Source organism: Mustelus asterias, chromosome X, assembly GCF_964213995.1.
Source record: "Mustelus asterias chromosome X, sMusAst1.hap1.1, whole genome shotgun sequence".
NCBI lineage: Eukaryota > Metazoa > Chordata > Chondrichthyes > Carcharhiniformes > Triakidae > Mustelus > Mustelus asterias.
In genome coordinates this window covers 16,785,369-16,799,159 of record NC_135834.1, presented here as the reverse complement: position 1 = coordinate 16,799,159, position 13,791 = coordinate 16,785,369, and the positions used below count along the sequence as shown (strand labels likewise).

Sequence of the window (13,791 nt, the reverse complement as noted above, 5' to 3'; positions counted from 1 at the left end):
GGGCTCATAAATATACTCAGGAAGAGACAAGGAGAGGACCAGCTGGGCTGAATGACACCACTACAGTGCCCAGTAATGATCCTCCCTGAGTCCTGCTCATTCTGGGCTCTCTTTAGCTCAGTGCTGTCACAGGAGGCGGATTTGAGCTGTATGGAGCCCAGGATTAATGGGAAGAGATACAGGATCTATGTCCACCCTATTGAGTGAGAAATGTCATTGTCCCAGACACTCCATGTCCCTCATTATCTGTATCCGGGGAACAGGCTGATGGGATTACTCTATATGCAGTTGACTGGAGAGTGTTTAATTCAGACACCAACTGCTCCTTTCTTTCAATGGAGCAGTTAAAGATCAGCAAAAAGATGAAAACAAACACTGATGTTGCAGGCATCTGATGCTAGAGGCTCAGCAATGTGCATTGGAATAGCAGTTGAACTGGCTGACAACTTGTCCTCTCGATTCATACTTTGTGAGAAATTTAAATGAAATATCCTTCAGCAAATCGATCATCAGCTTTGACAAAGAAAATCAAGGTTCCGCTGAGATTTGAACTCAGATCGCTGGATTCAGAGTCCAGAGTGCTCACCATTACACCACAGAACCCAATGCGTGCAATAGCGACCACTCTAGAGTCTGAATTCAGTTGATCTGTGTTCAAATCTCGGTGCAACTTCACTTTTCTGGGTTTGCTGAAGGGCATTTTATTTAAACTCTCAGAACCTGGCATTTTGCACACTGAGGAAATTTCAGCAAATTCCACCACAGTCACATTGTAGATGATGCAACAAAAGACTCTGCTTTGTATTCTTGTCCTTCATTGCATCAGCCCTGAAGGACAAGAATACAAAGCACTCCGAGGTAAAGAAGCCAAGGGCAGGGTGCCCATCTACAGGTGTCAGTCGTTCACTTGTCCCAACTTAAACAAGAGGCGGGATGACGAGAATAACCGAGATTTGAACTCAGTGCTGGATTCAAAGTCCAGAGAGCTAACCAACATAGAACCGACAGAACCTGGTGTAAGACATGAAGAATTTCTCCCAAATCACACACGCCCACGCACACACATGCGCACACTCACACACTGGGTCCATAATTGCCAGATTCCAGTCGAATGGTTGTTGTGTGACACCAACTGCTCCTTTCTTTCATCAGAGTTAAAGATTAGCGAGAAGATGGAAAAAAAAACTGATGTTGCAGGCATCTGGTGGCAGAAGCTCAGCAATGTGCATTGTAACAGCAGCTAAACTGGCTACTAAATTGTCCACTCAACTCACTTTGTGAGAAATTTAAGCACGGTGTCATTCAGCAAACCAATCATCAGCTGCAACAAAGAAAACTGAGGTTTTGCATGATGTGAACATAGATTACTGGATTCAGAGCCCAGAGTGCTCAGCTTTACACCACAGAACCCAAAAGGTAGCAACCAGCTGCAAATGGTCAGTCAGAGAATTTGACTTCTTTCATTCAATGTGGCAGCAACAGCAAATATAACAGTAATGTGTCATTATGCGCACTACTGAAGAGATACAAGGAACTTTGGCAATTTGGATGCAGAATTGTCTGAGTTGGAGGGAGCAGAGGGTGATGCTCGAGGTCTGTTTTGCAGAATGGAAGCCCCCAAGGCATAGAGTTTAAGAGAGCAGGGAGGTGATGCTGGAACTGTATAAAATGTTAGTTAGGCCACAGCTAGTGTATTATGTGCAGTTCTGGAATCCACATTTTAGCAGGCATGTGATAGCACTGGAAGGGAGAGAAGATTGACCAGGATGTGGTCTTGGCTGGATGTGAGATTGGATAGACTGGAGTTGTTGTCCTTAGTGCAGAGGAGCCTAAGGTTGGGGCGGGGGGGAATGTGATTGAGATGTATAGAACTATGAGGGCCATAATGAGAGTAGACAGAAAAAAACCTTTCTCCTTGGTGGAGGGATCAATGACTGGGGGTTAAAACAAGGTAGCGGCAGGAAGTTTAGAGGGGATGTGAGGAAATACCTTTTCTCACGGAGGGTGATGGGAGTCTGAAACTCACTGCCTGAAAGGGTGGTGGAGGCAGTAGAAGTAGTAGGCATTGAAGTTGTATTTAGATGTATACTTGCGATGTCAAGGCATACAGGGCTGTGGGCCAAGTGCTGGAAAATGAAATTAGTAGGTGGTTGTTTGATAGGTGCAGACGCCGAAAGGCAATTTCTGTGTGATTATGACAAGACACTTGCCCCTGTGAAACATGAATATTGCTGCTGATAGCTCCCAATACGACTTGGGATGAAATGATTTGCTGTAGATTTGGGGGCTGTGTCATGTGATTTTTCCGCCTATCAATGGTGGCGCTTAACGGCACGTTGTTGTGGCACTTGCTGTTGCTACCACATTGAATGAAAGGTCAAATGTTTTGTGTGACTATTTGCAGCTGCCTGTTGTGTTCTGGGTTCTGATCCAAGTTCAAATATTGGTGGATCCTTGCTTTTCTTTGCTAAAGCCCCATGATTGGTTTTGCTGAAGGGCATTTTAATTTCAATTCTCAGAAAGTGGAATTTTAAACACTGAGGAAGTTTCAGAAAATTCCACCGCAATCACATTGCAGACGATGCAGTGAATGACATTCCTGATGGCATTGCATCAGACCCAGGGGACTTTGTTTCTGAGAGTTTTTTTTGTTATTGAGCAGAGAAGCTACAGAGGGCAGCGGGTCTACCTACAGGTGTCATTCACTCACTCACCTGTCCCAATTTAAACAAGAGGTGGGACTACGAGAATAATGGTTCCACCAAGTTTCGAACTCCTGATTCAAAGGCCCGAGGGCAAACCATTGCCACATTGAACCGACAGAGTCTTAAGTCACGAGGCCTTTCCTCCAAAACAGACACACAAACACAAACAGTCACATGCACAGACTCACACAGGCACATACACAGACACACACACTTGCTCAATAATTGCCAGAATCCAGTCGAATAGTTGTTGTTATGTGACATCAACTGCTTCTTTCTTTCAACAGAGGAGTTAAAGATTAGCGAAAAGATGAAAACAATACACTGATGTTGCAGGCATCTGGCGCCAGAGGGTCAGCAATGTACATTGGAGTCGCAGTTGAACGGGCTGACAAATTGTCCTCTCGATTCGCACTTTGTGAGAAATTTAAACGAAATGTCCTTCAGCAAATCAATCATTGGCAAAGAAAAAAACAAGGTTCTGCCGAGATTTGAACTCAGATTGCTGGATTTCGAGTCCAGAGTGCTCACCATTACACCATGCAACCCACAACACAGCTGCCAAAGGTCACTCAAAGCTTTTGACCTTTTTCATTCAATGTGGCAACAACAGCAAGTGCAGCAACAATGTGTCTTTATGTGCCAAGATCGATGGGATCCAAGGAAATTTGACAAATTGGATCCAGAATTGTCTGAGTGGCAGAGAGCCGAGGGTGATGGTCATGGGCTATTTTTCAGACTGGAAGCCTATGTCCAGTGGGCTCTGGAAGGGATCAGTGTTGGGGCCCTTGCATCAGTGGTTTATATAAATAATTTGGATGTTAATGTAGGAGGCTTGATCAGTAAGTTTGTGGATGATACAAATATTGGCGAGGTGGTTTTTTGACCAGTGTAAATGTGATCGACCAAAGGGCCTTTTTCTGTGTGACTCTGTGATTGGGCACTTGCTCCTGTGAAAGATGACTATTTCTGCTGATATCTCCCAATACGGCTTGGGATGAAATGATTCGCTGTAGATTTGGGGGACAGTGTCTTTTGAGTTTTTCGCATGTCAATGGTGGCGCATGGTGATACATTGTTGTCGCACTTGCTGCTGCTGGCACATTGAATATAAGAGGTCAAATTCTTTGGGTGACCATTTGCAGCTGGCTTCCGTGTTCTGGGTTCTGTGGTGTAAGTGGAAGACAGAGAAAATTTCAGCAAATTCCACCGCAATCACATTGCAGACAATGCAGCAAATGACTCCGAGCATCAGTGCATCAGCCCAGAGGATGATTGCTCAAGAATACAAAGAGCTCAGAGCCAGATAGCAGTGGGTCCAGTTGTCATTCACTCACTCGTCCCAGTTTAAACAAGAGAACAAAGAACAAAGAACAACACAGCACAGGAACAGGCGCTTCGGCCCTCCAAGCCCGTGCCGCTCCCTGGTCCAAACTAGACCATTCTTTTGTATCCCTCCATTCCCACTCCGTTCATATGGCTGTCTAGATAAGTCTTAAACGTTCCCAGTGTGTCCGTCTCCACCACCTTGCCTGGCAGCGCATTCCAGGCCCCCACCACCCTCTGTGTAAAATATGTCTTTCTGATATCTGTGTTAAACCTCCCCCCCTTCACCTTGAACATATGACCCCTCGTGAACGTCACCACCGACCTGGGGAAAAGCTTCCCACCGTTCACCCGATCTATGCCTTTCATAATTTTATACACCTCTATTAAGTCTCCCCTCATCCTCCGTCTTTCCAGGGAGAACAACCCCAGTTTACCCAATCTCTCCTCATAACTAAGCCCCTCCATACCAGGCAACATCCTGGTAAACCTCCTCTGTACTCTCTCCAAAGCCTCCACGTCCTTCTGGTAGTGTGGCGACCAGAACTGGGCGCAGTATTTCAAATGCAGCCGAACCAACGTTCTATACATCTGCAACATCAGACCCCAACTTTTATACTCTATGCCCCGTCCTATAAAGGCAAGCATGCCATATGCCTTCTTCACCACCTTCTCCACCTGTGACGTCACCTTCAAGGATCTGTGGACTTGCACACCCAGGTCCCTCTGCGTATCTACACCCTTTATGGTTCTGCCATTTATCGTATAGCTCCTCCCTACATTATTTCTACCAAAATGCATCACTTCGCATTTATCAGGATTGAACTCCAACTGCCATTTCTTTGCCCAAATTTCCAGCCTATCTGTATCCTCCTGTAGCCTCTGACAATGCTCCTCACTATCTGCAAGTCCTGCCAATTTTGTGTCGTCTGCAAACTTACTGATCACCCCAGTTACACCTTCTTCCAGATCGTTTATATAAATCACAAACAGCAGAGGTCCCAATACAGAGCCCTGCGGAACATCACTAGTCACAGGCCTCCAGCCGGAAAAAGACCCTTCCACTACCACCCTCTGTCTTCTGTGACCAAGCCAGTTCTCCACCCATCTAGCCACCTCCCCCTTTATCCCATGAGATCCAACCTTTTTCACCAGCCTACCATGAGGGACTTTGTCAAACGCTTTACTAAAGTCCATATCGACGACATCCACGGCCCTTCCCTCGTCAACCATTCTGGTCACTTCTTCAAAAAACTCCACCAGGTTAGTGAGGCATGACCTCCCTCTCACAAAACCATGCTGACTATCGTTAATGAGTTTATTCCTTTCTAAATGCGCATACATCCTATCTCTAAGAATCTTCTCCAACAACTTCCCCACCACGGACGTCAAGCTCACCGGCCTATAATTACCTGGGTTATCCTTCCTACCCTTCTTAAATAATAGGACCACATTAGCTATCCTCCAATCCTCTGGGACCTCACCTGCGTCCAGTGACGAGACAAAGATTTGCGTCAGAGGCCCAGCGATTTCATCTCTCGTCTCCCTGAGCAGCCTTGGATAGATTCCATCAGGCCCTGGGGATTTGTCAGTCTTTATATTCTCTAACAAACCTAACACTTCCTCCCTTGTAATGGAGATTTTCTCCAATGGTTCAACACTCCCCTCCGAGACACTCCCAGTCAACACATCCCTCTCCTTTGTGAGGTGAGACTACAAAATGTCCTTCAGCAAATCAATCATCAGGATTGGCTAAGCTTTGCCGAGATTTGAAGTCAGATTGCTCAACTCAGAATCCAGAGTGCTCGCCATTACATCACAGAACATAGAACGCCGCAGCCCACTGCAAATGGTCACCCAATACTTGTGCCAGTTTGAACATTAGGGAGAAATATAAGTCCCATTCCACAAACCAGTTGATCATACACAGCAATTCATATTTACGTTGCCCTTGCCGATTCCTCCTGTCTAAATAAATAAGCTACATTTTACTGCATTAAATCTCACTGTAGCTCACCACATTCAGAAAGCAATGTTAGCTTTGACCTGTTATAAATTTTACTGTGGTAAATGTGCTGAACAAAATCAGCTTATCACAGCTTTGCATTCGTCACACTGGAAGCTAGCATGAAAATTTGAACAAGTTCAAATCTTAACAATGTGCACAAGACTGGAAGGAGTGTGTGACTGTGGATAAATGGTACTGTGCACATTCTTGTAATCAGTGTCTGGGAGAATGAGGAAGATGAGATCCTGGTTGTCGAGTGGTTTGGATTCAGCCCTTTCAAGGTCGCAGGCTGGCTTAAATATACAAAGATTTAATCTTTTTGATAAGGCAGTGGACGTGGTATATATGGATTTTAGTAAGGCGTTTGATAAGGTTCACCATGGTAGGCTTCTGCAGAAAATGCAGATGTATGGGATTGGGGGTGATCTAGGAAATTGGATCAGGAATTGGCTAGCGGATAGGAAACAGAGGGTGGTGGTTGATAGTAAATATTCATCATGGAGTGCTGTTACAAGTGGTGTACCTCAGGGATCTGTTTTGGGGCCACTGCTGTTTGTAATATTTATTAATGATCTGGATGAGGGTATAGTTGGGTGGATTAGCAAATTTGCTGATGACACCAAAGTCGGTGGTGTGGTAGACAGTGAGGAAGGGTGTCGTAGTTTGCAGGAAGACTTAGACAGGTTGCAAAGTTGGGCCGAGAGGTGGCGGATGGAGTTTAATGCGGAGAAGTGTGAGGTAATTCACTTTGGTAGGAATAACAGATGTGTTGAGTATAGGGCTAACGGGAGGACTTTGAGTAGTGTGGAGGAGCAGAGGGATCTAGGTGTATGTGTGCATAGATCCCTGAAGGTTGGGAATCAAGTAGATAGGGTTGTTAAGAAGGCATATGGTGTCTTGGCGTTTATTGGTAGGGGGATTGAATTTAGGAGTCGTGGCGTTATGTTGCAACTGTACACAACTCTGGTGCGGCCGCACTTGGAGTACTGTGTGCAGTTCTGGTCCCCACATTACAGGAAGGATGTGGAGGCTTTGGAGAGGGTGCAGAGGAGGTTTACCAGGATGTTGCCTGGTATGGAGGGGAGATCCTATGAGGAGAGGCTGAGGGATTTGGGATTGTTTTCGCTGGAAAGGCGGCGGCTAAGAGGGGATCTTATTGAAACATATAAGATGATTAGAGGTTTAGATAGGGTGGATAGTGATAGCCTTTTTCCTCTGATGGAGAAATCCAGCACGAGGGGGCATGGCTTTAAATTGAGGGGGGGTAGTTATAGAACCGATGTCAGGGGTAGGTTCTTTACCCAGAGGGTGGTGAGGGATTGGAATGCCCTGCCAGCATCAGTAGTAAATGCGCCTAGTTTGGGGGCGTTTAAGAGATCCGTAGATAGGTTCATGGACGAAAAGAAATTGGTTTAGGTTGGAGGGTCACAGTTTTTTTTTAACTGGTCGGTGCAACATCGTGGGCCGAAGGGCCTGTTCTGCGCTGTAATGTTCTATGTTCTATGTTCTATGTTCTATAATCCACTAAAAAACCTGTTTAAAATCCTTCCTGATTGAAAACAGCTCAGTGGAGTGGGATTTGTAGTTGTGGTTCCCAGTTGGAAAATGTCACATGGGCAAGGAGGTGAAGAACACACACAGATAGTGAAGGACAGTGATAGGCTGCAAAGCGCTGCTGTTCGAGGTGGTGAAACAAGATAAAATCTGGGCGGTAATGGGTCAAATTTAACCGTTTACACTGACAAATATCAGGCAAATCTGGATCCAAATCGCAGGCTAAATGACAAGATAACTTCTCATTGAATCCAATGATTGGAAACAGCTTACATTCAGAAACCAGCAACTGTGAGATTAACAAAGTAGGATGGAGAAAGACTCCGTTTGAGCGGTGACACTGCCAGAGGAATGGAGAGCTGGAGTTCACCCAGAAAAACAACTGCGCCCAACATGGGGTTTGAACCCACGACCCTGAGATTAAGAGTCTCATGCTCTACCGACTGAGCTAGTCAGACTCCTTGCTTCAGTTTTTAACACACTTGAAACCAAAGGTGGTTTTCCATCTGGTGTTTCAGCATGTTCTGATTCCAAAGTTTACAATTAACCGACCTGCAGAGTCCCAAGGTGACAATGCATTGCTCTCAATTGTCAATAACATTACCCACACCTTCCACTTCTTAGCTGCACCTCCTTGCAAACATTATAAACTCCTTCAACATCTTTCACTCTGATTTTTCCCTGTACCATATCATGAGTAAACTTGAACCAATGTGAATACCTTTGTGACGGTGAAGAATTTCCGGGGGGAAGGGAACCACGTTGAGACACACAGGGAAACCCACACAAACACTCAAACCCAGACTGACAGAGGCCGAAGGAGAGAACACCCGACACCAACCTGGCTCAGTATCCGTTTCATTTCCCACTGCAAATTCCGTGAATGTTTTTGTGAATGAACGGAAATGGGACAACTCCCGAGTGTTTGGATGGATTTGATTCAAATCGCTCTGTAGATACACAGTTAAAAACAAGAAAATGAAGAGCGGGAATTCCCATCCAGCTTGAAGATTATCCTCTTCACAGACATTGTGCGGCGTGTTTTCATGTAATGAAAAAAAAAGTCATTCAATCCGCGGCTGGAAACTCACATTCCAGCGTCAGCAATCATTTGCTTTTTATCAAGAGGCACTTAGCGCCACAGTCATTTTAAAAAATTAACTCATGGGACATGGGCGTCGCTGGCTAGCCAGCATTTTTTGCCCAACCCTAGTTGCTCGAGGGCAGTTGAGAGTCAACCACATTGCTGTGGCTCTGTAGGCCAGACCAGATAAGGATGGCAGATATCCTTCCCTAAAGGACATTAGTGAACTAGACGTGTTTTTCCGACAATCAACAATGGTTTCATAGGGCACGCGGAGTTGGGGGTAGTGTGTTAAAGTGGATTGGGGACTGGCTATCCGACAGGAAGCAAAGAGTCGGAATAAATGGGTGTTTTTCCGGTTGGAGGAAGGTAACTAGTGGCGTGCCGCAGGGATCGGTACTCGGGCCGCAACTATTTACCATTTATATAGATGATCTGGAGGAGGGGACGGAGTGTAGGGTAACGAAGTTTGCAGACGACACAAAGATAAGTGGAAAAGTGAATCGTGTGGAGGACGGAGAAGATCTGCAGAGAGATTTGGACAGGCTGAGTGAGTGGGCAAGGATATGGCAAATGGAGTATAACGTTGATAAATGCGAGGTTATACACTTTGGAGGAAATAATAACAAATGGGATTACTATCTCAATGGAAACAAATTAAAACATGCTACCGTGCAAAGGGACCTGGGGGTCCTTGTGCATGAGACGCAAAAGCCCAGTCTGCAGGTACAACAGGTGATCAAGAATGCAAATGGGATGTTGGCCTATATCGCGAGGGGGATAGAATATAAAAGCAGGGATGTCTTGATGCACCTGTACAGGGCATTGGCGAGGCCGCAGCTGGAATACTGTGTGCAGTATTGGTCCCCTTATATGAGGAAGGATATATTGGCATTGGAGGGAGTGCAGAGAAGGTTCACCAGGTTGATACCGGAGATGAGGGGTTTGGATTATGAGGAGAGGCTGAGGAGATTGGGTTTGTACTCGTTGGAGTTTAGAAGGATGAGGGGGGATCTTATGGAGACTTATAAGATAATGCGGGGGCTGGATAGGGTGGAGGCGGAGAGATTCTTTCCACTTAGTAAGGAAGTTAAAACTAGAGGACACAGCCTCAAAATAAAGGGGGGTCGGTTTAGGACAGAGTTGAGGAGGAACTTCTTCTCCCAGAGGGTGGTGAATCTCTGGAATCCTCTGCCCACTGAGGTGGTGGAGGCTACCTCGCTGAATATGTTTAAAGCGCGGATGGATGGATCCCTGATCGGTAAGGGAATTAAGGGTTATGGGGATCAGGCGGGTAAGTGGTACTGATCCACGTCAGATCAGCCATGATCTTATTGAATGGCGGGGCAGGCTCGAGGGGCTAGATGGCCTACTCCTGCTCCTATTTCTTATGTTCTTATGTTCTTATGTTTCATGGTCATCAGTAGATTTTTAATTCCAGATCTTTTTTTCTTAATTCGAAATTCACCATCTGCCGTGGCGGGATTTGAACCAGAGTCCCCAGTACATCAGCTGCGTTTCTGGATTAAGTCATCCAGTCCATCGAATCTGCATTCGATGGACTACCAGAAAACTACCAGGAAAGTCGCCACTCCCATTTTCCTTCACTTGTCCCATATCCTTGAATCTTATAATGCTTCAATTGCTCATCCAAATATTTCGTTCAAGGTTGTGAGGTTTGCTGCCTCCAAACATTCCCAGGCAGTGCATTCCAGATTCCCACCACCATCTGAGTGATTTGTTTTTTCCCAGGGGGAACTGTTATTCCCTGCTGACCCTGATGATCAAACTTGTCTGGGATATCAAAGCATACTGAAATAAAAACAATGCCACAAGTTAGCATTGATGAGACCAGGTTAAAGCCTAAGCAGGCGTGTTTCTTATTGGTTAAGATTCGCCTCTCTCATCGCTGTGGTCCGGGTTCGATTCTGTCCGTGCGGCACATGAATTCAAAGGAGCTGGCATTACTTCCTAAACGAAGAATTGAGCCAGTGGGGGAAACGATCTGTCCCATTCCATGATGCCATTCATTAGCTACGACAATTGAAATTTGTATTTCCTCTGCTGACTCCTCCTGCCAAAATGAACAATGATATATTCTGCCGGATGAATTTTCACTGTTGCTCACCACATTAAAAGAGCATCGATCTGTGACAAACCTTATTGTGGTAAATCTACGGAACAGCATCAGTTGATCACAACTGTTTTCGTCACACTGGAAGCCAGAGCGAAAATGAGAACAATTTTAAATCTTAACAACGTGGAAGCCAGTGCGAAAATGAGAACAATTTTAAATCTTAACAACGTGCAGCAGACTGGAAGGAGAGTGTGACTGTGGGTAAATGGCACTGTGCACATTCTTGTAAACAGTGTCTGGGAGAATCTGGAAGATGAGATCCTGGTGGTCTAGTGGTTAGGATTCGGTGTTTTTACCTCTGCAGCCCGGCTTCTATATGTTCGATACTTGAATATTTATTGTGTTTGATAATCCGTTTAACAAACATGAGTTGTCTGCTGATCGAAAACAGCTGTCAGAATCAGTGGAGTGAGATTGTAGTTTCGTCTGAGTTGGAAATGTCACATGGACAACAGGTCAAGAACAAGTACAGAAAGAGGACAGAGATGGGCTGCAAAGCGCGATTGTAAAGATGGTGACGCAAGGTAAAATCTGGGTGGTAATGATTTCAGCGTCCACACTGATACAAATATCTCCAAGATTTGGATCGAAATCTCAGAGAAATGGCAAGAAAACGTCTCGCTGAATTAAATACCAAGCTCGCCGACTGCACTCAAAAACCAGTAACTGTGAGTGAAAGCGGAATGGAGGCTGTCCCCTCGATCCTCCTCCACCACTGAATAAGATCATGATGAATCCTGAAGAACGGTCAGCAGATCGGGGGTTTAGGTCAGTGGTAGAGCGTTTATAGATCAAAACGTCATTGGTTCAAATCCGACTGCCCCTTCAGCATTTGACTGACGTTTTCTTTCGATGAGAACTGGCTTCAGTTGGCTGGAAAACGCGTTGTGACGTCAAATGACCGGGAATGGCGCTACATAAATGCAAGTCTGTCTTTCTTTAATGATCTACAATCCCAGTTGCTGACCCTAGTCAGTGGAAACAGTTTGTCCATATCTCCTCTATCAAACGGCACTTTTCCCATGTGAGGAGATGGGCTAAACACTACATCATAGCAATATCTTGAGGGGTGAAATAGTCCAACAAAGTTGCAAAGAGTTGTAACTGGTGTAGTAATATGGTTGTTCTGGATCAGGTTTTATGAAAAAAGAGAATTAGGGTTGGTTAGAGCCAGCACACGCTGCCGCCCTGATATAAGAACATAAGAACGAGGAGCAGGAGTCGGGCATCTGGCCCCTCGGCTCTGTTCTGCCATTCAATAAGATCATGGCTGATCTTCTCGTGGACTCAGCTCCACTTACGCGCCCGCTCACCATAACACTTAATTCTAACACTTTTCAAAAATTTACCTTAAAATCTAGTGTGGGGAGTAATTGTATCAGACTCTGCAGCACAATTGGTTAGCGTATTTGGCTTTTCAACCGCAAGGCTGGTGTTTGAGACCAGCCACAGGCGAAGCTAGCATGAAATTTGAATTCCATAAAAGTCTGTGAGTTTAATGACGACCATGGAATAATTTGGATGGCACAGTGGTTGGCACTGCTACCTCACAGCGCCAGTGTCCTAGGTTCAATCCCTGCTCCGGGTCACTGTCTGTGTGGAATCATAGAATCCTACAGTGCAGAAAGAGGCCATTCGGCCCATCGAGTCTGCACCAACCACAATCCCACCCAGACCCTATCCACATTTCATATGTACCCACCAACCACTCTAACCAATGCATCCCGGGACATTAAGGGGCAATTTAGAATGGCCAATCAGCCCAGCCCGCACATCTTTGGACTGTGGGAGGAAACCCACGCAGACACAGGGAGAATGTGCAAACTCCACACAGACAGCGACCCGAGCTGGGATTCAAACCCAGGTCCCTGGAGCTGTGAAGCAGCAGTGCTAACCACTGTGCTACCGTGCCGCCCAAAGTTTGCACATTCTCCCCGTATCTGCGTGTGCTTTCTCTGGGCGCTCCAATTGCCTCCCAGAGTCCAAAAATGTGCAGGGTAAGTGGATTGGCCACACTACTGTCAGGGGGATTAACAGCTTAAATGCGTGGGGTTGCGGTAAAAGGGCCTGGTTGGGGTTGTGGTCGGTGCATACTCGATGGGCCGAATGGCCTCCTTTTGTACGGTCGGGATTCGATGATATGGCTATTCTGAGTTCAGTGCTTTTGACCGCTCATTAACAACACCAGCAGAAAGAAACACTTGCTGTCATATTTGACATTGTAAGAAGTCTCACAACACCAGGTTAAAGTCCAACAGGTTTATTTGGTAGCAAATACCATAAGCTTTCGGAGCGATGCCCCTTCGTCAGATGGAGTAGTTATCTGTTCTCCAACAGTACACAGACACAGAAATCAAGTTACAGAATACTAATTAGAATGCAAATCTCTACAGCCAGCCAGGCCTTAAAAGGTACAGACAATGTGGGTGGAGGGAACATTAAACACAGGTTAAAGAGATGTGTATTGTCTCCAGACAGAACAGCTAGTGATATTGTGCAAGATCAGGGGGAAAGCTGTGGCGAGCTGTGGGGGTTACTGATAATGTGACATAAATCCAACATCCCGGTTTAGACCGTCCTCATGTGTGCGGAACTTGGCTATCAGTTTCTGCTCAGCGACTGTGCGCTGTCGTGTGTCGTGAAGGCCGCCTTGGAGAACGCTTACCTGAAGATCCAAGGCTGAATGCCCGTGACTGCTGAAGTGCTCCTCCACAGGAAGAGAACAGTCTTGCCTGGTGGTTGTCGAGCGGTGTTCATTCATCCGTTGTACTACATTGCCAGTAGTGACTCAGGCTCCTCCTGTGACAACCGTTTCATGTCCGTGATCAATACATGGAATTTTGGTTGCACCCAGACAGCGAGAGAATAGAGGGAGCGGAAAAACACCGCGGCATGATAGCACTGTTGCCTGACAGCGCCAGAGACGCGGGTTAGGTTGCAGCATGAGACGGTCTGGGGTTTGCACGTTCTGTATCTG

At 45.9% G+C, this 13,791-nt stretch overlaps 2 non-coding genes across 2 annotated transcripts; both read right to left on the bottom strand.

Annotated features, from left to right (window-relative positions):
* Nucleotides 1-531: 531 nt before the first annotated feature.
* trnaq-cug (transfer RNA glutamine (anticodon CUG)) lies at nucleotides 532-603 on the bottom strand. Its single transcript has one exon. It is a non-coding gene; the product is annotated as a tRNA-Gln (tRNA).
* Nucleotides 604-7,978: 7,375 nt separating this feature from the next.
* trnak-cuu (transfer RNA lysine (anticodon CUU)) lies at nucleotides 7,979-8,051 on the bottom strand. Its single transcript has one exon. It is a non-coding gene; the product is annotated as a tRNA-Lys (tRNA).
* Nucleotides 8,052-13,791: the final 5,740 nt, after the last annotated feature.